This window comes from Mus caroli, chromosome 5 (assembly GCF_900094665.2).
Source record: "Mus caroli chromosome 5, CAROLI_EIJ_v1.1, whole genome shotgun sequence".
Lineage (NCBI taxonomy): Eukaryota > Metazoa > Chordata > Mammalia > Rodentia > Muridae > Mus > Mus caroli.
In genome coordinates, this window is record NC_034574.1 from 59,472,330 (window position 1) to 59,499,396 (window position 27,067).

The 27,067-nt window shown below is 45.7% G+C and overlaps 1 long non-coding RNA gene and 1 pseudogene across 1 annotated transcript; both read right to left on the bottom strand.

The window, feature by feature from the left end:
• Positions 1–25,765, bottom strand: LOC110293824. The gene is made up of 3 exons (XR_002377858.1): positions 25,704–25,765; positions 13,941–14,126; positions 1–157 (listed from the first exon to the last, which is right to left on the bottom strand). It is a non-coding gene; the product is annotated as an uncharacterized LOC110293824 (long non-coding RNA).
• LOC110293823 lies at positions 8,186–8,532 on the bottom strand (annotated as a pseudogene).
• Positions 25,766–27,067: the final 1,302 nt, after the last annotated feature.

Below are 27,067 nucleotides of genomic sequence, written 5' to 3' on the forward strand. Positions count from 1 at the left end.
GAGGTGGTTTTAAACGTTTATTGCCAAGGAAGACCTGATGCCCTCTGCAGACTTCCGAGCGGTAGGAATGGACGGTGCAGGCTGGTCCCTGCAACGTGAGACTTCAAACAAACAAAACCCAGGCTTCTAGAGCTGGGAGAAGGAATTCGGACCTTCCCTGCTGGGCAGAAACGGACATGACCAACCAACCTGGAGCATAGGAAATGGAGAACTGGCAGAACAAAGTGACCAGAGTTCAGCCATGCTGGTGGTGGACCAGGAAGGGCGAAAAGATGGAGAGAATAGAGGTGGGGGAGGGGAGCAAGCATGCAAAGTGCTCTGTAGGGAACCGGGGAGGGGGGTTGGCATTAAGGTGCTGTCATGGGACAAGCAGGTGGCACCCATCTGTCCCATATATCAACACTTTGAGCTCTTGTAGTCAACCTGCAAATGAAGAAATAGAGGCGCAAGAGAGGGTAAATGACCTGTCCCAGGTCTCCCAGCCAGAAGGAGTGAAACAGAGGTCAAATCAGTTCATAGGCAGTTCAAATCACATGATAGCTCCTGCTGTTTGGTTTAGGTCAGGGACCAATGTCCTAACTCAACACTTGGTGCTTTTATAGTGAGACAGACAGAAGGCAGAATTCAAATCCAGCCTCTATCCGGGTTTCTATCAAGTTTGAAGCCAGAGCATTATATTTCCTCCCTTTGCATTTCTAAGTTCTCTGCTCCAGAGTGCATCAAAAGGTGGGCACTACAACCGTGGAAGGAGAGGGTCTGTCAGCCAAGTTTAGGGCAGGATATACTACTTCAGTGGTGGAGAGCCTACCTGCTTGCTTAGGGCCTTGGGTTCCTGCCCTAGAATCACACAGGCACACAAGAAGAGCTTTTTAAAGAGGCTTACCTTTTGGAAAATCTCCAAAAGGAAGAGAGGAAGAAAGGGAGTTGGGGGTGGGGTAGGGGTGAGGAGAAAGGGCAGGCTAAGGATGGGTCACGTGTCTACACTTGGTTAGGACCAAAAAGACACAATGAGAGGCAGAGGGATTGGCAGTACTGCCCTGTTTTCCATTCTGAAGCCTGAAGCAGGAAGGCTTAGCTAGGTCACAAGAGCGCCTCTTACTGTTGTCCTAAGACCCAAACAAATACATAGGTGGCGGCTCCCATCTTGAAAGCAGTGATTTCCAAGGAGGCCTCAGACTTAGGACTGTGAAGTTTCAAGGGTCACATAATGAGACCTGCTGCTATTAAAAAGGATCAGTGACACCCTGTGTCTCAAACAAATAAAAAAGGCTGGAGGTATAGCTCAGCTAATACAGTGCGTGTCCTGAGTTCAATCCCCAGCACTCCATAGGCCAGAAACGGGGCCCCATGCCTGCAACCTTAACATTCTGGAAGTAGGGGTGGGAGGATCAGGAATTCAAGTTTGAAGCTAGCCTGGGGTATGTAAGGAAAACAAACATGAAAATGCAATCCCTGTATTCATCCCATTGGCTCTGAACCGGATGTGGGCTAGCTCACTGGATTTCGCAGTGTGCCTTGCTACCAAACTGTCTGTAGGTTCATTCCCAACAGTGTGAATTACATGTGGCAGTTCCTACCTCACAGATAGGGACACTGAGGCTTATCAACTTGAAGGTTCACCAGGAAGATCAGAGCTCCACTTTAATCCAGCTTGGTACATATTCACCACCGCCACCATAATAGCTAAGGCTGGCCTCACACTTGATAGATATCTGAGGCTAGACCTGAACTCTGCCTCTCATCTCAATATAAAACCACTGGAATTAGAGATGTGTATGAGTTATCAGGAAGATTGGCTCTAAGTTTGAGGTCAGCCCAGTCTACATAGTGAGTTCTAGGCCAGTCAGGGCTATGTAGTGACACCCTTCCTCCCCCTCCTCCCCATAAGATGTAAGCAAGCATCGTTATGTATAGTTTTGACTGTCTGTTTAAATGGAGTCTATATATAATTTCAGGCTTAAAAAAAAAAAGGTGTTCATGTGCAGAAATGTACATATCTGAGAAACAGTAGAGAGAAAATATAGAAATCTCTTTGAACAATTTTATCCCCGAAAGTGCCATCTGGCCAGACCCATGAGAAAACTAACCAGAGATGAGCAGCTGGCAAGCTTACTTCAGAAACTTGAGTAACTTTTTGACTTACCCACCAGTGCCACCTAAGCTGTGGTCAAAAAGAAAAAAAAAAAAAAAAAAGTGGCAAACTGTCCTTCCGAGTCACCAAGGTTGGCAGAGTCTCCTGCCCCAATACTTGTTTAGTTCATTTGTTTTTAAGATATAGTCTACATAGCCCTGGCTGGCCTGAGACTCACAGAGGTCCTCTTGCTTCTGCCTCTCGAGGGCTGCTGGAATTGAAGACGTGTGCCACCATGCTCGTCGGCCTTCTGGCCTTTTAGGACCTGACCTTGTTCATTTGCTATTGAGTGGCAGTACAGAGGATGCAGGGAGCAGCAGCAAGATGGCCCTGTCGGTAAAGGCACTGACAACTGGAGTCTCATCCACAGACTCCATGTGGCCAGAGGCGAGAACTGGCTCCCAAAACTTGTCCTCTGACCTTCAAGTACCCGTACCCCTCCTTTTTTTTTTTTTTTTATTAAAAAAAAAAAAAAAAAAAAACCACACACAAAAACACAGGCCAGTGTGAGATGTGATATGACTCAGTAAAGACACCCACTGTCAAGTCCTATGTCCTGTGTTTACTTCCCCAATCCCACATGGTGAAGGAAATACAGTGAATTTGAAGCCAGCCTGTGCTGCACAGGACCCTGTCTAAAAACAAATCAAGGATGTGCGAATCCTGACTCAAACAGGTGGTCCAGACAGCCTGAGGGGTTTGGTCCACTGAGATAACACTGAATGGCTGATGAGCCCTCCTCCCAACCCCCACCCCCCTACCCCGTGCCACCCATGACTACACCAGCTTTCATTTACTTATTTGGGTTCTGACAATGAAGAAAAGGCATCTATAAGATCATTTAGAGGCAAGCCTATAAAGGCTTTTTTTTTTTTTTTTTTTTTTAATTAGTGACTGATGGGGTAGGGGAGGGCTCAACCCATTATGATGACACAATGGGTGGTGCCATCCCCTAGCCTGGTAGTTCTGGGTTCTCTAAGAAAGCAGGCTGAACAAACCACAAGGAACAAGCCAGTAGGCAGCACCCCTCCATGGCCTGTGTACGAGCGCCTGCCTCCAGGGATCCTGTCCTGTCTGAGTTCCTGCCCTGACTTCCTTCCGAGAGGAACAGTGCTGTGGAAGTATAAACCAAATTAACCCTTTCCTCCCCAACTTGCTTTTAGTTCATGAAGTTTCATCAAAGCAATAGAAACTAAACTAAATGTAAAAACTAAATAGAAAACTAAACTAAAACAAGCAAACAAACAAAAAGAATTGGACATCGGATTTCCTGGCACTAGAGTTACAAATAGTTGTGAATCACCACCTGGGGAAACTGAACCTGGGTCCTCTGCAAGAGCAGCCAGTGCTCTTAACTGCTGAGCAATCCCTCCAGCCCTATCAAGTAATTTTTATTATATATATTTTACTATTGAGAGAGAGAGAGAGAGACTGCAATGACAGAGAGTATTGGGACAGTGTTTTCTAACACCTCACACAGTGTGCTTGAGTCTAGAGTAAATATTCAAAGCTAGCTCATCAAATATTTATTGTGTACCTGTTGGATATAATGCATAGGATACAGTGTGGAATACTAAAAAGCAAGGAGGCTAGGCTGGGACCATATGGCATGTGCAAGGTTTTGGGTTCAATGCCCCTCACTGGAAGAAAGAAGAAAGAAGTGGAAGGAGGTAGGGGCTGGAGAAAGAAAAAAGAAGCCCAACTAGAACAAAACTTCAGGTTTATCTTTAGTTGAATATGATAGTCTGCAACCTATGCCAGTAATCCATTTTTCGTTTCCTCTTCCTTTTCCTACCCTTTCTCCCTTTTATTGGTTCGTTTTTTTGTTTTTAAACAGTCTTTCTGTACAGTCGCGTCAGTCTCTAGACAAGGCTCCCTCTGAGTCCTCCTCCGTAGAGCTAGCATTACAGGCATAGGCCTCTCTATCTGGTCTGTCCCAGCGGTTTGACATCTAGGTGACCTGAGTCCTAGTGACATCAGGTAGCTTAACCAGATTCACAGCCGGGCCACCTGACTCTGGAGTTTCCACTTGTAATGGCCTTGAGATAGATTTGGATAGTTTATCTGATTATTAATCAATGACCAAGCCGAGCAAAAACAAAAGTCACAGGACAAGGCTAAGATTGGAATCCTCTAGCTTGCAGTCCCTCCCACTCGTACCAGCTGCAGGCTGTTTCCACCTGATCTTGGCCATTTGTGCACTAAGCCCGATTAGGTTTTTCTGATATTCTATTTTCTCATACTTAACGGGAAACAAAAAGTATCAGCCGGATCTCTAGCAAGTGAAGATAGAAGAGATAGCACATGAACTGTCTGTCTCCATCCTACTCCTGGTTTCCCTGTCCTGGAACTTGCTATGTAGTAAGGGCTGACTTTGAACTCACAAAGATCTGCCTCCCATATTATGGGATTAAAGGCATTCTTTCCCTTTCAATTTAAGATTAAAAAAATGATTTTATGTATATGAGTATTTGCCTGTATGTATGTTTGTAGACTACATGCATGGCTGGTACCTGTGGCAGTCAAAATAGGGGAATCAGATCCCCTGGAGCTGCCGTTTGTTACAGCCAACTCCAAGACAGAGGTAGTGGGAATCAAAGCCAGATCTTCTGCTCTTAACCTCTGACCCATATCCTTCTTCTCTCCTCCCCCTCCCCTCCCCCTTCTCCGTTTCTCCTCCCCCCCCCTTCCCCTCTCTTCCTCCTCCTTCCCCTCTTCTTCTGGATTTTATTCTGTTCACTTTATCGCTTTATTAACATTCTTTTGCCTCAGGTCAAAGCATGGATAGAGGGTTTTATTATTTTTTTTATTGATTCTTTGTGACTTTCATAACATGCACCCCAATCCCACTGATCTCCCTGTCCCTTCATATCCACCCTCTGCCCTTGCAACTTTCCCTCGAAAAGAAAAGAAGGTAGAATAAGAAAACAAAACAAAGCAAAATCTTGTAGGGGAAGCTGTAGTGTGCAACAGTGTGTCATGCCTTTTGTCCACACATCTTTATTTGCAAATGTTCATGGCCATGAGTCATTGGTTTGTTTCAAGGCCTCTGGCTTCTGCTACACCATCAATACTAGATCCTCAGTGGGACTCCTCTCTGGGTCATGGAGATCCTGCAGCGTTGCATCTGCAGGACTGACCCTTTAATTCCCTCCAGCAAATCATAGATGGGGTAGATGTTGGGGTGGGCCAACTCCAAGGATGATCTGGGCCTGAGAGGGAGCTGAGATGGTCAGTCCACCAGCTTCCCTGAGCCCACACCACCAGAGCTAGTTCTCCAGCACTGCCCAGCTAGCTCACCCAATACTGCAGCCAGCAAGGGGCAGGGGCAGCTCTCTTGCTCTCCCGTTCCTGGGCTAGCTCACCTGCATCTTCAACACTAGGATCAGCCCTACTGGGCTGCCCAGACGAAGTGCATATCTCCTCTCCCAAGTGCTGTAGCCAGTCTGAGCCATACAAGAGCCTATTTGGGAAAACAAAGAAACAAACAAACCCACCAGACTGGAGAGATGGCTCTCTCAGAGGACCAGAGTTCATTTCCCAACAACCAATGTTCATCAGTTGACAACTTCTGCATCTCCAGCTCCAGGGGACCAACATCATCTTCTGGCCTCCTTGGATATCTGCAGCCACATATACATACCCACAAACACATAAACTTAATCAAAAATAAACTTGTCTCTCTTTTTTTTTTAAGGAACACAAATGAGAGTACTAACAATAGTTGCTATGTCTAGGATCGTTGTGAGGTTCAACAGCCCTGTGTAGTAGGTAGTCTTTCCTCAGTGTCTGCTGCTGTTACTGTTCTTACTTGGCTCTCCTGAGGTTTCCAGTCCTCATGTATAAAATCAGACATTTGGGAGAGATAACCTACAGAGAAGTGGGTGTGGTCTTCTCTTTTGGCCAGGTAATAATGGATGTCCAGACTCAGCACTGTCACACAAGAAGGGAGCAGCTGGGGAACACTTGGAGCTCTGCTTGGAAGCACATTTCTGCTGAGCTCCTTTTTGTCCCGGGCTACAAGCTAGAACTTCTTAGGCTGGAGCTTTTTCTGGGTGGTAGTAACAGTGAATTTCATTGTCTCTTGACGGCATCTAGACTCACCTTGTGTCCTGTTTCGTCTTAATTGTCTTCACTCAGTCTAGAGTCACTGGAGAGCAAAGCGTTGATTGAGAATTGCAGAGAGATTAGGTTAGCCTATGTGCATGTCTTTAGGGAACTGTCTTACCAAATGATGCAGGAGGACAGCCCACTCCACGTGGTTCCATTCCCTGGGCAGGTGGTCCTAATCTCTTAAAGGAAGGGAGTTGGGCATGAACCAGTGATGCAGCTGGCAAGCATCGTTCCCCTTGGTTTCTGCTGTGTTTCCTTGGTCACGAATTTCTGAGTTCGAGGCCAGTCTGGTATACAAAGTGAGTGCCAGGACAGCCAGGGCTACACAGAGAAACCCTGTCTTGAAAAATCAAAAAAAAAAAAAAAAAAAAAAGAAAGAAAGAAAGAAAGAAAGAAAGGAGAAAGAAAGAGAAAGAAAGAGAGGGAGGGAGGGAGGGAAGGAGGAGAGAAGGGAGGGAGGGAGGAGAGAAGGGAGGGAAGGGAGGGAGGGAGGGGAGAAGGGAGGAAAGAAGGAATGAAGCAAGCAAGCAAGCAAGCAAGCAAGCAAGCAAGCAAGCAAGCAAGCAAGCTAAGCACCAGCATCCATCTCTCTCTGCTTTTCCGCTTCAGATACAATGTAACCATCTGCCTCCACGCCCCAGTGGTGATGGACTGGCTGTATCCTCATAGTGAGTCAAGATAAACCTTCCTCCTTCAAGTTTCTTCTTGTCGGATATTTTTATCATAACAGTGAGAAAAGTAATTAACACACAGGGTCTCACTCTTTTTTCTGGTTACCCTGGAACTTGCTATGCATTTAAGAGCCTAGGATGGCCTGAAACTTGTCATTCTCTTGTTACCTGGGATTATAACCGTATATAGTGACTCTATACCAGATTGGTATCAGCTTTGACAGACTGTGACTAGCTGGTTTACACTTTTTTTTTTTCTGGGAATTTGATGGCCTAGTAATTAAACGAAGTAATTGCAAAAATAAAATGATGTAGACTTCAATTAGATAAATTGCATTTATAATAAAGTGGAAAATAATGAATTGTGTTCACTCCCTATTATTTTACCACAGTTACCTATTTTTCTGATACGGATATTGTATTTGAGCGGTGCGAATAGTGTGAATGGTGTGCCAAGGTGGTGGCTAACACTTAGAAATGGCCATGGCTGGGAGCGGAGTATCAGTCTCACCACAGAAACCCACGAACACTGCAAGCATCAGCCCTTCCATTTCCCCAGGCTGCTGGTTTAATGTTCGCTATCACACCATTAGCTAAGATGGCGCATGCCATCCCTGCGAGTCTCTGAAGAAAACTTCCCTTTGCTCAACCACAGAGAAATGCACACTCCTCATCTCTCAGCGTTTCAGTCAGTGCGACTGACCCACAGCCTATGACGGCAGCTGCGGACACAGCCCTCTGCTCTGGTTCCTTCACCAAAAATAAAATAAGTGACTCCAAGTGCTTGGCCGGTAGCCAAGGACCTCTCAGGTTCAATTCTTCATCTTCTGCTTGCGAGAGTTAATTACAGTGAGGGGGCATGCTAAGCAAGAGCTCTTTGTGTTCACAGTGAAATAATGACTTAGTCACCCCTGAGACTACAGAGGCTCTGGACTTCAGCTCTGCACAGCAAGCACAAATCCCAACCTGATAGCATGTGACTTTCTTTTTCAAATGAATCAGACTTTATGAATAGACAGCGTCTTTTCCTCCCCTCACCCTCTAGCCCGACCGTGCCGATTAGCATATTTTCTGCTTTTCTAGTTGAGTTGACTCACCAGTCCCTTTAAGAGCCTGCTAGCTTGTGTGCTTCCTCCTGACAGGACACAGGGATCCCTGTCCGCACACTTGCTGATTGTATAGCATACCTTTGCCACTGTTGGTTTTGCTGTTGTTGTTGTTTTGATTCAATAAAGTTTTATTTTCCCAAATGCACAGCTGATTGAACTGCTCATGCGTCTTTGCCATCAGCTAGGGCATCTCCACCCTTTGTGTTTCTGGTGTAAATGACTTGGGCTCTGTGCTTTGAAACCAGCTTGATAAGTCCTTCACTAAGGAGCTCCTGGAGGGCTGCCCTAGCACCACAGACGGAGTAATAATAAGCTTATAGTTCGGAACTTCCTTACAGAGTTTGTCATATGTTGCTTTGTCAAACAGGACAAGATTGTTCAATTTGTCCCGAACTTTGCCTTCGGACCACTTCTTCTTGGCCTTGTCACCAGGCTTATTTACTGGGTCTTTGTCCTTTTAGGCAGACTTTCTGGCATCTTTCTTCTTCTTGTCGTCTTTGGGTGGCATGGCGAAGCTCAGAGAGCAGTGTGGACCACTGCAGCCTCACTAAGATGTCGGGGGTGGGGGGGTGGGGGGGGGGAAAGCAACTGTTTTGTTGAGAGAAAAAGAAACATACTCTTGACACAGAGAATGGAGCCCTGGGGTTGGAAAGGGAGTCTTTTCTCCCCAGGGTTCTGGGACAAAGGCAGGGAACCAAGCAAGCCAAAGTCTCAAGTGCCTTTTCATAGACCTGAAACACTAAGCAAGGATATTAAACTATCACCAGACCACCACAGTTTTAGTGAGGGCCTGAAGAATCAATCCATGCCTAGCTGAATTCGAGGACACACATCTGCCGTACTAGTTCTTGGAACAGTTAGGCAGAGGCATCTTAAGCTTCAGGCCAGCTTGAGACTCTGTGCCAAACCAAAAGCTTGTCCTGGCAGTGACTTGGGAAGCTAAAGTAGGAAAAGTAAAAGTTTAAGCTCTGTGTCTTAGAGTTTCTGTAGCTGGGAAGAGATACCATGACCAAGGCAACTCAGATAATGGAAAACATTTCACTGTGGCTAGCTTACAGAGGTTTAGTCCGTTATCAGTCCTGGTGGGAAGCATGATCTCATGCAGGCAAACATGGTGCTGGAGCAGGCGCGGAGAGTTCTACATCTGCATGCCCAGGCAGCAGGAAGAGATGTTACACTGGGCCTGGCTTGAATGTCTAAGACCTCAAAGCCCGCCCCCTAGTGACACACTTCCTCCAACAAAGGCACACTTTACTCCAACAAGGTCACACTTCCTAAGAGTGCCACTCCCTATGGGTCTATGGGAGACATTTTCATTCAAACCACCACAGTCTGACTGGGCTACAGAGCAAGATGTGTTTCTAAATGATAACAACAACAATAATAACAGCAACAACAAAAGGTTTCATCACGACATCTTCATACATGTATGTAATGTATTTTGACCATATATATTCACCCGGTCACGCTCTCGACCCTTCCCGTCCTCGCTGATCTCCTTTAAGTAACTGTACATGTAAAAATGCAGTAGAAGTTGAGCTGATCAAAGAGTCCTCTCTTCCCATCTTCCCCTAGTGCCCACGTGTTATATAACTATAACTCTTTTGTTGTTGTTGTTGTTTTGTTTTTTTGGAGACAGGGTTTCTCTGTATAGCCCTGGCTGTCCTGGAACTCACTTTGTAGACCAGGCTGGCCTCGAACTCAGAAATCTGCCAGCCTCTGCCTCCCCAGTGCCGGGATTAAAGGCATGCGCCACCACTCCCGGCTCATATAACTATAACTTGATGATGAAAGCCAGAAAGCCAACATTGATACAAGCTTATTAGGTAAGCGATCAACTTTATTTGTGCTTTGTCAGTTTCTGCTACTGTCCAGGATTTCACACTGGCACAGGTACTGCATGTAGCCGATGCGTCTGCCTGCTCACTGCCTTCATGACCATGATAGCACTGACCCAATGAATGGCAAGAGCCCATTCATTGTTTTATCAAGTCTCATAGCGGAGGTGTTTGGTCCTTATCATTAGCCTGAAATTTACTTTCCTGGCCACAGTACCATCCAAGCAAGTGAGGCTGAGTTTGGGAACATCGTTCTGGGATGAGTGTGATAGTTTGAATGAGAATGGCCTTCATAGGCTCATGTGTCTGAACACTGGGCCCCCAGATGGTGGAACTGTTTGAGAAGATTTGGGAGGTGTGGCATTATTTGAGGAGTTATGCCACTGGCGAAGGGCTTTGAGACTTCAAAACACTCATGCCATTTCGAGTATGTGTGTCTCTCTCTGCCTTGTGGATGTGGATCGAGATGGGAGCTCTGAGCTGCTCTTCCAGCTGTCTTCGTGTGGCCCGTCCAGCAGGTCCAGTTATTCGAGGGTCTTGAGGGGACCTTCTCCTGAGAACCAAATGGGGGGGGTGGGTAGAGAGAGACGAGAACCATGTGTAATGAACGACACACGGAAGCAGTCTGAGCAACATCAAGGTCTCGCTGTATTGAGAAAGGCCCAAGGTTTAAATGCACAAGCAAAAGGGGAAGTGCCTTTCAGAAGGAGGGGTGGAGCAGCAGAAATGCACAAGCAAAAGGGGAAGTACAGGTACTTATCAGCGGGAGGGGTGGGGCAATAGAAATTTTTCTTTTGGCAGCTACATGGGGAAGCAGGAACTTGGTGGTATCAGGGTGTGGTCAGGACATCTGGCACTGACTTAGGGCTGGAACATTCTGTGGTTGTTCTCGGAACAATGTGTCAGTGGCCCGCTTTTGACCCCCTTTTCTTCTCGGGGGGAGAGGCCCAATTCAGAGATCAGGACAATAGTGTTGCCTTAATAGCTCCCAACCTTCGTGTCTTTGCTCAGCCGTCACAGACTCTAACTCTCTGGAACTGTAAGCTCCATTAAACACCTTCTTTGAAATATTGTCTTGGCCATGGCGTCTTAGCACAGCAATAGAGGAGTAACTAAGATAATAAACTAGATGTGGATATCATATTGTGGCGCCTGGAAAAGAGTGGCTTTCACAGGCTCACACAATTTGAATCTTTGGTCCACAGTTGATGAGATTACTTGGCAAGTATTAGAAGATACGGCCTTGTTGGAAGAGGCTGGTCACTGTGGCAGGCTTTGAAGTTTCAAAAGCCCATACCATTCCCTGTTAGCTCTCTGCTTCCAGATGCAAGCTACTGCTCCGTGGTCGTGCTTGCCTGCCTGCTGCCACGTGCCCTACCCTGACGGTCATGGTTGCTAACCCTCTGGTAATGGTGTTTTGTCATGACAATAGAAAAGTAACTAAGATATTTATTTATTTTATTTGGTTTTTAGAGACAGGGTTTCTCTGTGTATTCCTAGCTGTCCTGGAACTTACTCTGTAGACCAGGCTGGCCCCAAACTCAGAAATCCGCCTGCCTCTACCTCTCAAGTGTTGGGATTAAAGGCGTGCACTACCACTGCCCCGCAAGACATTTATTAATGATGATATTTGTATTGATTACTTAGTTCATACTTCTTATTGTTAGTAAGATTAGAAAGATTAGAATGAAAAGCTCTTTTGGCATGACCAAACCTCTGTATGATATTCTAAATTTATGCGTGCCCTGGGAAATAATTCACACTTATTGGCCAGCTCTCAATGTCTGTTTGCTTTATTTATTTACTTATATTTTTAATTCTCTCCTCCCCATCCCCATGTGTGCATCTTTGTAGATGTTTGCACATGAGCTGGAGCTACAATAGTTGTAAGCTGTAAGACGTGGGTGCTGAGAACTGAACTCAGATCCTTTGGGGGGAGCAGTACACATTCTTCACTGCTAAGCCATCTCTCTGGCTCCTATTTGGTTTTATCTTTATTTTTTTGAGACAGGCTCACTCTACACAGCCTGGCTGTTCTCAAACTTACTATGACAACCAGGCTAGCCTCAAACTCACAGAGGTACTCCCACATCTGCTTCCTAAGTACTGGGGTGAAAGGTGTGCATCATGCTCAGGTTGGTTTTTTTGTTTGTTTGTTTTTTGTTTTTTACTTTATTCTTTTAAGATATGGTCTTTTAAAAAAAAAAAAGATTTATTTATGTACTATATGTAAGTACACTGTAGTTGTCTTCAGACACACCAGAAGAGGGTGTTAGATCTCGTTACGGATGGTTGTGAGCCACCATGTGGTTGCTGGGATTTGAACTCTGGACCTTCGGAAGAGCAGTCGGGTGCTCTTACCCACTGAGCCATCTCACCAGCCCCAGGTATGGTCTTATTGTATAGACCAGGGTGGCTTGTTAAGTGATAATGTAAATCAGGTTGGTTTTGAAGTCATGAAGATCTGCCTGCGTCTGCATCTTGAGTATTGAATTAAAGACAGCTTTTATATTTATTTATTTAAAATGTGTGTGTGTATATATTCAATATAAATAAAAATTTATATTTTAGCTTTTTTGTGATTTAGTATTAGTGTGTGTGTGTGTGAGAGAGAGAGAGAGAGAGAGAGAGAGAGAGAGAGAGATGCATACATCACAGCACTTATGTGGAAGCCAGGGGGACAACGTTGTGGAGTGAATTGTCTCCTTCCACCTTTACCTGCATTTGGGGGATCAAACGGAGGTCCTTGGTCTTGGATGACAAGTGCTTTACCCACCAAGCCATCTTGCCAGCCCCTGTTCCTTTTTCCCCCAGTGTACTTTATTATTTAAATGATTGTAAGAGATACATAGATAGCTTAAAACACATTGGAGGTTTGGGGATTGGAGAGGTAGCTCATGCTTGCCTCTCTTCCAGAGGACAAGAATTCAGTTTGTAGTGCCCATCTCTTGCTGCCCACGTCCTTCTATAACTTCAGAGGACCTGATGCCCTTTTCTGGCGTCCACCCCACGTCTATATGCCATGCACATGCACACATGGGCACTTGAGCACACACAACATAAATAAGGTAAACCTTTAAAGGGAAAGACACCATGAGATGCACTCAGGAGGCAGAGGTGGGCAGCTCTCTCTGAGTCTGAGGCCAGCCTGTTCTACATAGCCAGTTCCAGACCAGTTAGGACCCTGCTTCAAAAACAGCAACAAAACCAACCAAAAAAAGAACTACAAGCCAATGTGTATATGTGTGTGTGTGTGTGTGTGTGTGTGTGTGTGTGTGTATTCTGTCTGTAAGTAAACAGAATCTCGGGTGTATCCCCTCCCTTTTGGTGCTGAAATAATACCTAGGGCTGGGCAATGCTAGACAGGTGCTCTGCCTTTGAGCCACATCCCAAATCTTAGGAATGTTTTTATGATGTATGTGCCCGGGTCTCATAAGTAGTAAGAAGACACCTAGCGTATGAATTTAAAAGTCCATGTCTTACTCTCACATAAAATGCTATTCAGTTTACCTATCCTAATCAAAAGAGTGTTTGAAGAGGGCCAGACCTGGATGTAGTGGTACATGCATGTAATTTCAGCACGCAAGAGTTGAGGCAGGAAGATGGTGTGTTCCATGGTATCCTGAGCTACATAGAGACCCTATTTCATTTAAAAATCACCAACACCTTTACTGCTATCACCAAACCCCCCAATGTGCTGGCATACACATTTATTCCCAGTATTAAGGGACAGAGGCAGTCAGATCTCTGAGTTCCAGGCTAGCCAGGACTACATAATGATATTTTTGTCTCAAGAAAATGAAGGGGTGTAAGGAGGTATGGCTAGAAAAATGGCCCAGTGGCTAAGAGCATGTACTGCTCTTGCAGAGGACCCCACTTTCCAGGACCCAAATCACGTACCTCACAACTACATGTAACCCCAATTTTAGGGATCTAACGATTTCTAACCCCATGCACTGGTACACACACGGTGTGCCTAAACACACCTTTATCCATAATAAATGAATATTCTTTTAAAGACAGGCAAAGCAAGAGACTCCAGGAATTGATTGGTGCTGCTGTTAGTTCTGCAACTTACCATGGCTTTAGGCAAATTAAGGAAACCTGCTCTTCCCCAGCACGTGTAAAATTCCATTCGGGTGATCAACGTGCTGTGTGGGATGTCCTTGGCTCCCCAGGCCTCCTAGGCTTGGTCTGATGCAGCAATTCAGAGGTGGAGTGCTAGGTAGATCAGCAGGGCTCTGATGTCCAGATTTCATAGGCTCTTGGGAGGTGACGTGAGTTTAGAAGGTGGAACCCATTTGTAGAGAGCATGTAAACAAGAAATAAGAGTAGGACTGAGTTAGATGTTGCCACGATGACCAGTTTGCTCATGTCAGCTGTGTGTAGTCAGTAGGCGTTGGATGAGCAGTCAGCTCAAGCTCACATCAGCTGTGTGTAGCAGACAAGGAAGAAGTACTATGAGCCAGGCAGTGGTGCACGCCTTTAATCCCAGCACTTGGGAGGCAGAGGGAGGCGGATTTCTGAGTTCGAGGCCAGCCTGGTCTACAGAGTGAGTTCTAGGATAGCCAAGGCTATACAGAGAAACCCTGTCTCAAAAAAAAAAAAAAAAAAAAAAAACAGAAAAAGAAAAAAGAACAAAGAAGTACTATGCAATGATGTAATGCAATGCTAGTGTGTGATTGGCTGAAGTGTGACTGCCCCTTGAGGATAATAAAAGCAGGGGCTCACAGCAAGAAGGGAAGGCAAAAGTCCTGATGCTAGCCGCATGGTGGCTCACACCTTTAATCCCAGCACTCGGGAGGCAGAGGCAGGCAGATTTCTGAGTTCGAGGCCAGCCTGGTCTACAAAGTGAGTTCCACCAGAATAGCCAGGGCTATACAGAGAAACCCTGTCTCAAAAAACCAAAAAAAAAAAAAAAAAGCCTGATGCTTTCTTGCTCTCCGACCAGAGGACGACTGACTGCTGTTCTGGCTGAATCAGGATAGAGGATCCAGAGGACATTGTAGTGAATAAACCTTCAGATCAAATGGTATCTGGACTCCATCTCTCCTTCCTGGCCTTAAGGCGGACGTGACTCATGACAGTTGGGGTAGTCAGCAGGAAACTGAACCCTCTAAGGACTATAGCTGTCCTGACTATCCTAAATGCTACCAAACTGCAATATGCTTTTGGTCATACAAAATTAATTGCAGCTTAGGAGCAGAGAGAGCTAGCCAGAGCTCTAAGGAAGGTAGTGAAAGAAAGGTCTACTGTGGCCTCCCTTCCCCCAGCCTGGAACCTGCCTGCTCAAGGGTGGAGCTACCGGCTCATTCGTCCTGCCACGCCCACTGCTGGAACCTGCCTCTGCTGCCTGGAGTCACACACGTGTTCGTCCTGCTACTGGACCCTGAGTTACTTGGCGGGAAATTGGGTTCCCTCCCCCTTCCTTTATTAACTGAGTGTCTGGAATTAGTAAAATTGAGTCTTGATCAGAATGTTGTCTAGACTCCATTGTTTCTTCCGCCCCGTCTAGTTTCCTCTCTTTCATCCTGAACTGCCTTTCTCAGTGAACCGTTCGTGTTGTGGACCGCGGGCGGGCCGCAACAGTCTACCACCCCAAAGCTACAGTGGGAAGGGCTGGGATGAGGGCCCTCATCAATAGCTGACTACCAACACCTTAAAGCCAACTGCTGCGAGTGCAGTGGAAGAGAGGAAGGTGCAGGGACACCCATGAGAGACTGCTTGGCCAAATGCCTGCTGAGAAGGGCAGATAAATTATTGGAGAAAGTAATAAGCCTACCGCAAACTACCTTCGGTTGGTATATAAAAAAGAAAACAATTAAAGCTCTATACTCCCTGGCGTATATAATAATACTAGAATGAAGAAACTAAGGGCTTTAGAGCCATGAAAGAGTCCAGATGCCACAGATCCCGCAGAGAGAGGAAATAGCTTGGAACAAAGAATAAGGCCAAAAGGAAAGTTGGGTTTAAAGAAGTGAAGACTGAGGTCTCTCTAACAAATCCACAAGGAGTAGAGCCATCGCTAGAATACGCAACCAGTAAAGAGGTCCCAGCAATACTGATGAAAACCATAGTAGACATAGATAAAGACAGACTAATGGGCAAAAGGCTAGCCACTAATATAACTAAGAAGTGGGGAGCAACACAATCCTTTCAAAGATGCTGTCTTAAATTAACCCAGAGCCTGGGCGAGACAGCCATATCCCTTCCCAGTGACATCTTCCAAGGTTAATACACCCAGAAGAGTGACAGTATTTGGTAACCATGATGAGGAACAGCTTGAGCAACAAATAGAAATTAGACCATAGACTCCTCAGGAACCTAAATCAGTGGAGACAAGAAGATGCCCAGAATGGAATGGAAGATGCATCCTATATGATAAAGCTCTGGGGAAAAGAACAGACACAGTCACTTTGTCAGAATCAGAGATGAGGAAAATTAAGACTATAGTAGAGAACCCAGCAGTGTATGATGCTTTAGAGCAAGTCCTAGACACGGCTCAAGGCAATGTACCCCTTCTCCTGGACTGGATAACCACAGCCTGGAGCTATGCATTTCCACTTTTAGACCTTACACAATTTGAAGCAGCAGCAAAATGGAACGCTTCCCAAGAGGCCATTCAGCTAGAGAGACAACTAGGAGAACTGTGGTTTATATATAACCAAGTAGCTACACCATAGGTTGCTCTATTTATACCACAGCTCAAAAGAATTTTAATTAAGGGGACACCACCACACAAGAGAATTAATTTGGCATGACCACTTCAAAACTGCGGAACTATTTCTGAGGTAATTGATTTCTCTAAAGGATGCAGGGAGTTAGACCAAGAAAAAGTAGTAACATTAAATATAACAAGAAAGTCATTTAAATTAAGGAGAACACCCAGATTTTTCAGACCATTCACAAATATTAGATTTCTTTGGCAGAAAACCTGGAATGCCATTTGTAAACAGAACCCCACAGAGGGATACACCGAATAGAATTTTTGGAGGGAGCAAGCCTAAGACATAACAAAAGTGGCCACCAGTACAGAGGAAGAACCAGTGCCCAGTTATAAGAAGGCAAACGTGTATCAAGTCAGGGCCAATAAGACCATATTGTTGCCCCTAAGAATTAAGAATAAGAAGATAAACGTTAGATGGCTAATTGACCCAGGCAGAGATGTTAATATATACACAGGACTACCAGACTATACCAAGTAAGGAAAAAATAAATATACAACGGGTGGCGGGAGAATCCATAGTGCCTGTATGTAAGTTAGAATTAATGGTATATGACAAAATGATTCCCTTGGATTTTGCATGTTGCAGTGCACCAGAAAATATTTTAGACTTCTGAATGATTTCAAAACTTTTTCCTGAATTTCCTAAATTTTAAAAAGATTGCCAAAGTAAAAGGTAATCTAGTAGATGTGAAAATAGGACCCATAAGACTAGCACCAATTAAACCCTCATTTATGCCACAATACCCAATGGGAGGAGGAAGTGAGGAGATAGCTGAAACCATTAAACCCTACTAGAGGAAGGGGTAAGTGAACCAACTCAAAGCTTCCATTTCAACAGTCCGATTTGGCCAGTTTTAAAACCAAATGTTAAGTGGCGAAAGACAGTAGATTATAGGAGAACTAATGAATTGTCCCCTAAACCGCCAGGACAATTGCTAGATGTAGAAGATACTTTTCAGGAGGATTAAGAAAGCAGCACCAAATTGGCTGAGAACTATAGATTTGTCAGACATACTCTTTGGCTTACCACAGCACCCACAAAGCAGAGAATACACCACATTCACTTGGCCAGAAAGACAACGCCATCTCTTTTCTTCCTTCCTTCCTTCCTTCCTTCCTTCCTTCCTTCCTTCCTTCCTTCCTTCCTTCCTTTCTTTCTTTCTTTCTCTCTTTCTTTCTTTCTGTTTGTTTTTCAAGACAGGGTTTCTCTGTGTAGCCTTGGCTATCCTGGAACTCACTCTGTACACCAAGTTGGCCTCAAACTCAGAAATCAGCCTGCCTCTGCCTCTCAAGTGCTGGGATTGAAGGCGTGCACCACCACTGCCCGGCAACAGTACCTATTTCTGAGGTAGCATAAGGACACATAAACTGCCCAATAATTACCCACAACATTCTAAGACGGTCGCTGGATGAGGTCACACCAGCACTTAACTGTAGTATATGTTCATATGTTGATGACCCTTTGATAATAGGACAAGAAAAGGAAAATCTACAGAAAACAGTAGACAAACCATACGAGTATTGAGAGATGATGGTTAGACCATTAATAAGGCTAAGGCATCAGGACCAGATACAAAGGTCAAGATCTCTGGTGTAATATGGTCCACTCCAGGACCAGAAATACCTACAGAACCCATAGGATAGGTAAACTGGGACAGATTAAAGCACCAACCAACAAAACACAGGTACAACATCTTAGAGGTTTATTTGGATATTGGAGACAACATATACCATGTGTAAAAGTCACTCTGCAGCCCTTGTATAATATTACAAGGAAAGCAAATGATTTCATTTGGAATAAACCTCAAGAACAAGCTGTGAAAACAGTGCGAGAATGTACAAAGGAATATCAGAAGCTACAATACATCCAGCCAGATGATATCGTTTATTTAGACATATTGTACCTAAAACAGTATGGAAACTGGAGTATCTTTGCCTTTTGAAATGGTAGAGAATGACCAGTAGGTTTCTATTGTAAATGCTTCCCGTGGTCAGAAAACAAATTCTCTCTATTTGAGAAAACAATTTGGACAGCATATGAGGCCTTTAGAACTTGCCCCAGCATGCTGCAGAACAGCCAAGTAATACTCAGAACCGCCATCCCGATCCTAAATTGGATCAAGGCACCTGAGGAAGCATGGGCCGGTCGACCCATGGAAGGAAAGTACTACAGTGAAAATGGTACTTGGCTGAGCTCCTTGGCTCTGGTAGGGTACCAGCGCAAAGGGGTTGGTGCCAAAGGCATCAGAGTCGATACTTCTGACCAACTGCCCTATGACTCCACAGGGATTATCTTTTTTTTTTTTTGGTTTTTCGAGACAGGGTTTCTCTTTGTAGCCCTGGCTGTCCTGGCACTCACTTTGTAGACCAGGCTAGCCTGGAACTCAGAAATCCGCCTGCCTCTGCCTCCTGAGTGCTGGGATTAAAGGTGTGCGCCACCACGCCCGGCTTCCACAGGGATTATCAATCATCCCAAATGCCACCCCTCCCCAGCAACAGGTACCACTAGGTCACAGGGAGACAGGAGAGTACCAGCCTTCCCTGGTTAATGCCTGGTTTATAGGTGGCTCCACACCTAGTAAACAGAACATGGTTTTGTGGAAGGCAGCAGCCTACAGACCCGGGGATGGAATGGTGATCACGGAACACGGAGCAGCTAAATCTGTACAACGCACAGAAGTAGTCACAGCTGCACTAGCAGCAAGGCAAAGCCTCAAAGAAAATCAAAATGTACTACACTTGCTCACTGACCCATGGTGCATAGCCAACGGCATAGCCAGCAGTATAAATATATGGTCAGGAAAATGGAAAGTGAACGAGTGGAAAATTAATAGCAATGGTGTATGGTCCAAGAAATTTTGGATGAAATTATATAATATAGCCAAAGAAGTTAATGTGTACGTACATCATGTAGATGCCCATACTAACAAAAAGGGGGACCAATATAGATATGATGATACATTGGGTAAATTAGCCAGCCTGGTAATTAGATTAAAATGAAATTCGGGGCTGGTGAGATGGCTCAGTGGGTAAGGGCACTGACTGCTCTTCCGAAGGTCCTGGGTTCAAATCCCAGCAAACACATGGTGGCTCACAACCACCCATAATGAGATCTGACGCCTTCTTCTGGTCTGAAGTCAGCTACAGTGTACTTATGTATAATAATAAATAAAGCTTTGGGCCAGAGCAAGCAGGGACTGAGCAAGTGGGGCTGACCGGAGCGAGCAGAGGTCCTAAAAATTCAATTCCCAACAACCACATGATAATAGTGGGTCCTGTGGCATGCCCTTAGGGGTTATCTGATAATAGTGGGGGGGGTTCCTGTGGCATGCCCCTAGGGGCTCTCTGTAACAGAGCCTAGTAACCATACCATGCACTCCAATCTCCGAAACTGGGAGTTAAAAACAAACCTTTGTTTCTTATAAGTTGATTTTCTTGGGTATTTTGTTATAGCAACAGGAAAGCTAACATGATTATAAAAAGACCATTCTTACTTTGAATAATACCTGCTTTTTTCAGCAGGACTCTGGGTTTTTCATCCCTGTCTACCAGAGATGTCCATAGTAGGTATACCTCCTCTTTCCCTCTGCTATAAAATCAACCACACATGTGCCTCTGTATCCACAGGGATGGATGGGATCATGACCCTGTGGATACATTATCCACATATGTGAATATCTGTGGCTATGTGTGTGTGTGTGTGTGTGTGTGTGTGTGTGTGTGTGTGTACTATAGCACAAGCATAGATGCCAGAAGATAATTTCTGGGAGTCAATTACTTTCTTCTACTACATAGGCTCCAAGGTGTTGGCAGTTTCTTTACCTGCTGAGCCACTTCACCACCCTGTTGGTTCTGACAAAAGGTCTTCATTTATAGCCCAGGCTGCCCACAAACTTTTAGTCCTGTTATTCTACCTTCAAAGAACCAGGTGGCATATACCACCATCTGCCTTCCAGAATGCACATTTAACCAACTTGCATCCTTCCTTACTTCCTTAAGCAGAGGGTAAGTGCCATGGAAATATTGCCATCTTACATTATTTAGAGACCAACAAAAGCCTCTATGTGTTCACCAGGGATGCATTTTCTCCAGAGTACTGTTTTTATGTTGTGGGTTTATTGAGACTGGAATGACCTTGAACCCTTGATCCTCCTGCCTCCACCTGCCAAGTGTTGGGATTATGGCCTCTGTGTCATCATACCCTGCTATTCACTCTGTTCTGGTTTCTAAGGACTGGCTGCATCTAGTCCGGGTACCATCTTTAACCCCTTTGTCTTCCACACCTGCATTCCTGAGGCATCTCCATTGTACCTTCTAAGCATGGCTTGTCTCTGTTGACACCTCAGCCCGAGCCTGTGTCCTTCCATCACCAAGCCTTGCACAGAGGACTGCAGCCTCTGGTGAGGTGGCTTCTCCTCCTCCTCTTGCTCCTCTTCTACACCCTAGCCACACCTATGCTCACAACACCATGCCCTTTACCAACAGAAATCACTTCATATTCCCTACTTAAGACCCCTCAGGCCGGGTGGTGGTGGCTCACACCTTTAATCCCAGCACTTGGGAGGCAAAGGCAGGCAGATTTCTGAGTTCAAGGCCAGCCTGGTCTACAAAGTGAGTTCCAGGACAGCCAGGGCTATACAGAGAAACCCTGTCTCGAAAATCCAAAAAAAAAAAAAAAAAAAAAAAAGACCCCTCAGTGACCACCTACTGCAGCCCCGAACAAATGCCTGGAAGCCCCCCTTGGGGATAATAAACCTAGTTGGTTGTTGGCCCTAATTTTGACTTCTGAGATCTCACTCACCCGTGAAAGCCCTGCCTGTCTCCCTGACTCATCTCCTGCTGTTGACTGCTCAGTAGCTATGTCCACCCTCTACACTGTGGCCTTTGCCAGATGCTACCATACTCTGGCCTTTCCTGTCTAGAGGTCTTAATGAATGTGTTCACCCATCCGGAATGTTCTGTCCATGGCTGGATGTATCTCATCTTCTGAGGACCAGCTTTAGAAAGGTCTTCCCTGGAGAAGGTTAACTCAGTCTTTCCTACATACGGTTCTTTAAGATTCTTCTCTTTCCTCCCTTAGCACATATCACTAGTTGAAAGCAAAACATCTTTTCACACCTCACACAACCATTTTTGACTCCGATGTTAGGGGCTCCCTTCTCATTTACTCCTGTTGGTCTGTCTGTCCTAGTAGCTTGTTTTCATGTCTTTCCAAAACAAGGTCTCACCATTAAGCCCAGACTGTGCTAAGAAGCACTATGTAGCCCAGGCTACCCTCCAAATACCTTTTGCTTCTACCTCCTGACCACCAGGACTACAGGAGTGGGCCATCATTTCTGGATGTGGGGTTCCTTCCTTCCTTTTTTTTGTTTTTGTTTCTTGCAGGACAGGAAGTCAAACCTGGGGCCTTGATCATCTATAGAAGCATTCTGCCACTAAGCTACAGCCCCAGCTCCTCCCCTGCCCCTTCCCCTCTCTCTGTCTCCCTCCTTTTCTTTGTTTTGTGTAGACAAAGAGTTTGTTATATAACCCAAATTGGCCTTAAGTTCACAATTCTCATGCTTCTACCTCCTGAATACTGGGATTACAGATCTCCTTTCTGGGACTGGAGAGATGCCTCAGTGGTTAAGAGCACTGGCTGCTCTTCCAGATGAGCCTGATTCAATTCCCAGCACCTGCATGGCAGCTCGACACTATAACTCTGGTTCTGGGTGATATAGAACTGGATCCTCACACAGACGGACATACCATTGCAATTAAAAGGAAATTAAGTAAATTTAAAAAACAAGTCTCCTTTTCTCCCTCCCCTTCTTCCTTCCCTCCAGACAAGGTCTCACTCTGTTGCCCCAAATGTAATTTACCATGTAGCCAAAGCTGACTTGAAACTCATTGCAATCCTCCTGCCTCTCTTCCAAAGTGCTGTGCCGACATACCTAATTCATATTTGTATTATATCGCAATACCTGGCTAGTTTTGATTTGTTTTCCATTACTTACGATCTTTTTGAATATATGAGGGTGAAGGCCTTGTCTGCACGGTTCACTCTATGTTCCCAGCAGATGGTATACAGAATGAACTCTGAAAATACTTTTCGAAACCAATATTTTAGTCTTAAGCCACACCCTCTTGAACAGATGGATTCAGGTCTTGAAAGAACAGAGGCTAAGTAAGGGCTCACAGATACCAGCCAACCTGACTGCTATTCAGTTCCTTCAAAGAGCTGAGATCTGACCTCAGAAGGACATCAAAGAAATATGCACACCCAGTGTACATTTAATATAGAGCAAGAACCAATATTTCCTGATTCTCTTACCAACTGGGTTCTAGTTTCAAAGGAAACTAGAAATTTCCAGGCCTAACTGCTCCAACCTCTTTTTTTTTTTTTTTTTTTTTTTTTTTTTTGGTTTTTCGAGACAGGGTAGCCCTGGCTGTCCTGGGACTTACTCTGTAGACCAGGCTGGCCTTGAACTCAGAAATCTGACTGCCTCTGCCTCCCAAGTGCTGGGATTAAAGGCATGCGCCACCACACCACGCCCGGCCTGCTCCAGCCTCTTTACACAGACTCCTCATCCTTCCCCTGAGAAGATAGGCCATCTGGACCACTCCCCATCACGTGACTGCTAAAGGCAAGAAGGGACTTCATTCCTGTATCATACTGTCTCCAGATTTTAATCTTGTTCTTCTGAATTTTATGGATGCACGCAAGCAAAGTAGCTTTTCTGCTTTGGACTGGCTAGCAAATCCTGCCAGAACAGTGGAAGCTGGAGGCGCTAGAAGGATAGCTCACACTGGATACATTGTTTGAAGAGATACACATTTTTAAAAAATATTTATTTATTTTAAGATTTATATCAAAGTACACTGTAGGTGTCTTCAGCCGCAACAGGAGAGGGCATCAGATCTCATTATGGATGGTTGTGAGCCACCATGTGGTTGCTGGGATTTGAACTTAGGACCTTCAGAAGAGCAATCAGTGTTCTTAACTACTGAGCCATCTTTCTAGCCCCAAATGCCTTTTTGTTTGTTTGTTTATTTATTTGTGAACCTCTACTATAGGCTGTGAACCATTCTGGATGTGGGGCTGGGGTATGATGATGAAGGAAACAGAGCAGAGTAAGGGCATGATAGCCTGTGTCTACAGTCTCAGCTAATAGGGGGCCAAGGCAGAAAGAACTCTTGAACCCTAGAAGCCCCTGACAGGAGACCGGAAAGGGAACATAATGAGATCCAATATTTAAAAATCGCGTGCGTGCACACGCGCGCGCGCACACACACAGAAACAGGGGTGAGGAAGAGGAGGGAGGGGAGGGAGGAAAGAGAAGGGGAGGGAGAAGAGGGGGAGAGGAACTATTGTTGTCTATTGCCCCAAAGCTTACATTCCAGCATGGGGAAATACACTAACTGCTAGCACAACCAGGAGTATCTTTTGGGCAGGGGATGAAGCACGTGCTGAAAGCTTGGCTTCACCTCTAAAGCTATAGAGGGAGCCTCTGTACATTTGTGTGTGTAAGCATATCAGATTATTAAGGTGCTAGGGAAGGAAAATTAAGCAGAGAGCCGGGGACACAGCTCAGCAGCAGGACATTTGCCTTCCAGCGTCAGCCCCTGGGTTCAACCCCCAGTATTATTAAAAAAAAAAAAAAGATGGGGGCGGGGCGCTGCTCCTGTGAGTAGAGAGAGGGCTGGAGGGCAGGTTCCCAGCACCCCATCTAAAAAGCACCTGAGATCCCAGGGCTAGGGTGGGGAGACTGGAGGATCTGGAGCTCACTGGCAAACCAGTCTAGACAAAATGGTGAGCCCTAGTTTCACTGAGAGATGCTGCCTCAAAAGGTATTGTGCAAGGCGCCAGTATGATTCTGCCCTGCGCACATGGGCACTCGCGCCACATACACTTATACCACCTCTCCCCAGCCACCATAAAGACGGGCAATAAAGATAGGCTACCCACTCTCTCTCTTTCTATATATATTTTTGTTTGGTTGGTTGGTTGGTTGGTTTTTCGAGACAAGGTTTCACTGTATAGCCCTGGCTGTCCAGGAACTCACTTTGTAGACCAGGCTTGCCTTGAACTCAGAAATCTGCCTGCCTCTGCCTCCCAAGTGCTGGGATTAAAGGTGTGCGCCACCACTGCCCGGCCCTTTTTTTTTTTTTTTTTTAAGATTTATTTATTTTATTTATTTTATGAGTACACTGTAGCTGTCTTCAGACACACCAGAAGAGGGCATCGGATCTCATTGTGAGCAACCACGTGGTTGCTGGAAATTGAACTCAGGACCTCTGGAAGAGCAAGCAGCGGTCTTAACCATTGAGCGTTCTCTTGGGCCCCGATATATCAAAAAAAAAAAAAAAAAAAAAAAAAAAGCCTTTTGAAGGCAGGGCAGAAACTAGAGGAAGTGTATTCCTTCTATGCCTGAGTTAGAAAGGCTTGGCTACTTCAGGAGAGTAAGGAGGTCATGTGACCTGGGTGGAGGGGGCGGTAAGACTGAAGAAGGGAAGGTCACAGGAGTGTGTGGGTGAAGCAGATCAGAAAGACAAACTCTGTACCAGCAACTCCCTGTTAACCTGACAGGTCTCTATGAAACCCGAGACTGACGTGGCTAGGCCTCCATGAGAGGGCTTCTCGTTGGGTGTGTTTGTGTGTGTGAACAAGGCCACTGCATCTGTCTCCCTAACTGCTGCTTTCTGCTAATCTACCTGAATCCACCTAGCTTAGCACGTGTAGAAAACCAGCCACCTCACGCTTTAGTTTAAAAAGGAGACGACTCACATACCTTAACAAGCCAACAGGGGCCCCTCCCACAGGCCCCTCCCACGGGCCCTCATCCTTACAGAAAACCAAGCTATTGTGCAGGATAGTTTCACGTTTCTGTCTAAAAATAAGTAGGAATCTGAGTCACCCCCTTCCTCCGTCACAGAAAGCTTTCTTTCTCTCTCACGCCAGCGATGCGGGCAGGTGTGTCTACTACGTCAAATCCCACACTCTCCGGTGGGATGGTTCTGGCCAGTGAAGCTCTAGGAGCTGCATCTTCCTCCACGGAGGTGTTAATGCTGCGGCAGTGTTTTGCTGCGGTGTAACAAATTAGCACGTACAGGAATCATGGGAACTATACTCACTTCCTCCATCCTGGATCGCTTGAGTTTCAGTGGGCTTAACCGAGCTCAGTGCTCAGTCTTACAAGAGGGTTCACCTTCAGTTGATGCCTACAGTTCTCACCTAGAGTTCTTCTCAGTGTGTCCCTGGTGACTGTATATGGGTTGGATCCCCAGGTGGGGCAGTCTCTGCTCCACACTTTGTTTCCGTATTTCCTCCTGTGAGTATTTTGTTCCTGGTTATTGGGGGGGGGATGTTTATTTACTAATCTCAAATAAACTGTAATGTTATTTTTCTCTTATTTTTTAATTGGATATTTTATTAATTCACATTTCAAATGTTATCCCCTTTCCTAGTTTTCCCTTCCCAACCCCCCATCCCATCTCCCCTCCCCCTGCTTCTATGAGGGTGCTCCCCTTCCCACCCACCCACTCCCACCTCACCGCCCTGCCATTCCCCTACACTGGGGCATCGAGCCTTCATAGAACCAATGGCCTCTCCTCCCATTGATGCCCAACAAAGCCATCCTCACCTACATATACAGCAGGAGCTACGGGTCCCTCCATGTGTAGTCTTTGGTTGGTGGTTTAGTCCCTGGTAGCTCTGAAGGGTCTGGTTGGTTCATATTGTTGTTTCTCCTATTGGGCTGTTAAACCCCTTCAACTCCTTCAGTCCTTTCTCTAACTCCTCTACTGGGGACCTCATGCTCAGTACAATGGTTGGCTGTGAGCATCTGCCTCTGTATTTGTCAGGCTCTGGCAGAGCCTCTCAGGAGACAGCTATATCAGGCTCTTGTCAGCAAGCACTTCTTGGCATCCACAATAGTGAATGGGTTTGGTGACTGTATATGGGCTGGATCCCCAGGTGGGGCAGTCTTTGCTCCACACTTTGTTTCCGTATTTCCTCCTGTGAGTATTTTGTTCCTCCTTCTAAGGAGGACTGTGTCCCTGTTATTAGGAGAATTATCATCCATTCTAGGGCAGGACCAAAGTTCCTGTCTCCTTGCTGGCTGTCAGTCAGGAGCCTTACTCTGCTCCCTAAGGATACTCACATCCAGTCCTTCTTATTCTTCAAATGTTTCTGAATTCTGCTCACTGTTAAACTCTGAGTTCGGGAGACTGAGGCAGGAGGTCAAGGAGGTCAAGCTGGGCGGCATAATGAGAGGCTGGAGAGATGGTTCACTGGGTGAAATACTTGCTCTGCAAGCATGAGGACCTGGGTTAAGACGGCCAGCACTGCCCGGTGGTGGTGGCACACGCCTTTAATCCCAGCACTTGGGAGGCAGAGGCAGGCCGATTTCTGAGTTCGAGGCCAGCCTGGTCTACAAAGTGAGTTCCAGGACAGCCAGGGCTACACAGAGAAACCCTGTCTCGAAAAACCAAAAAAA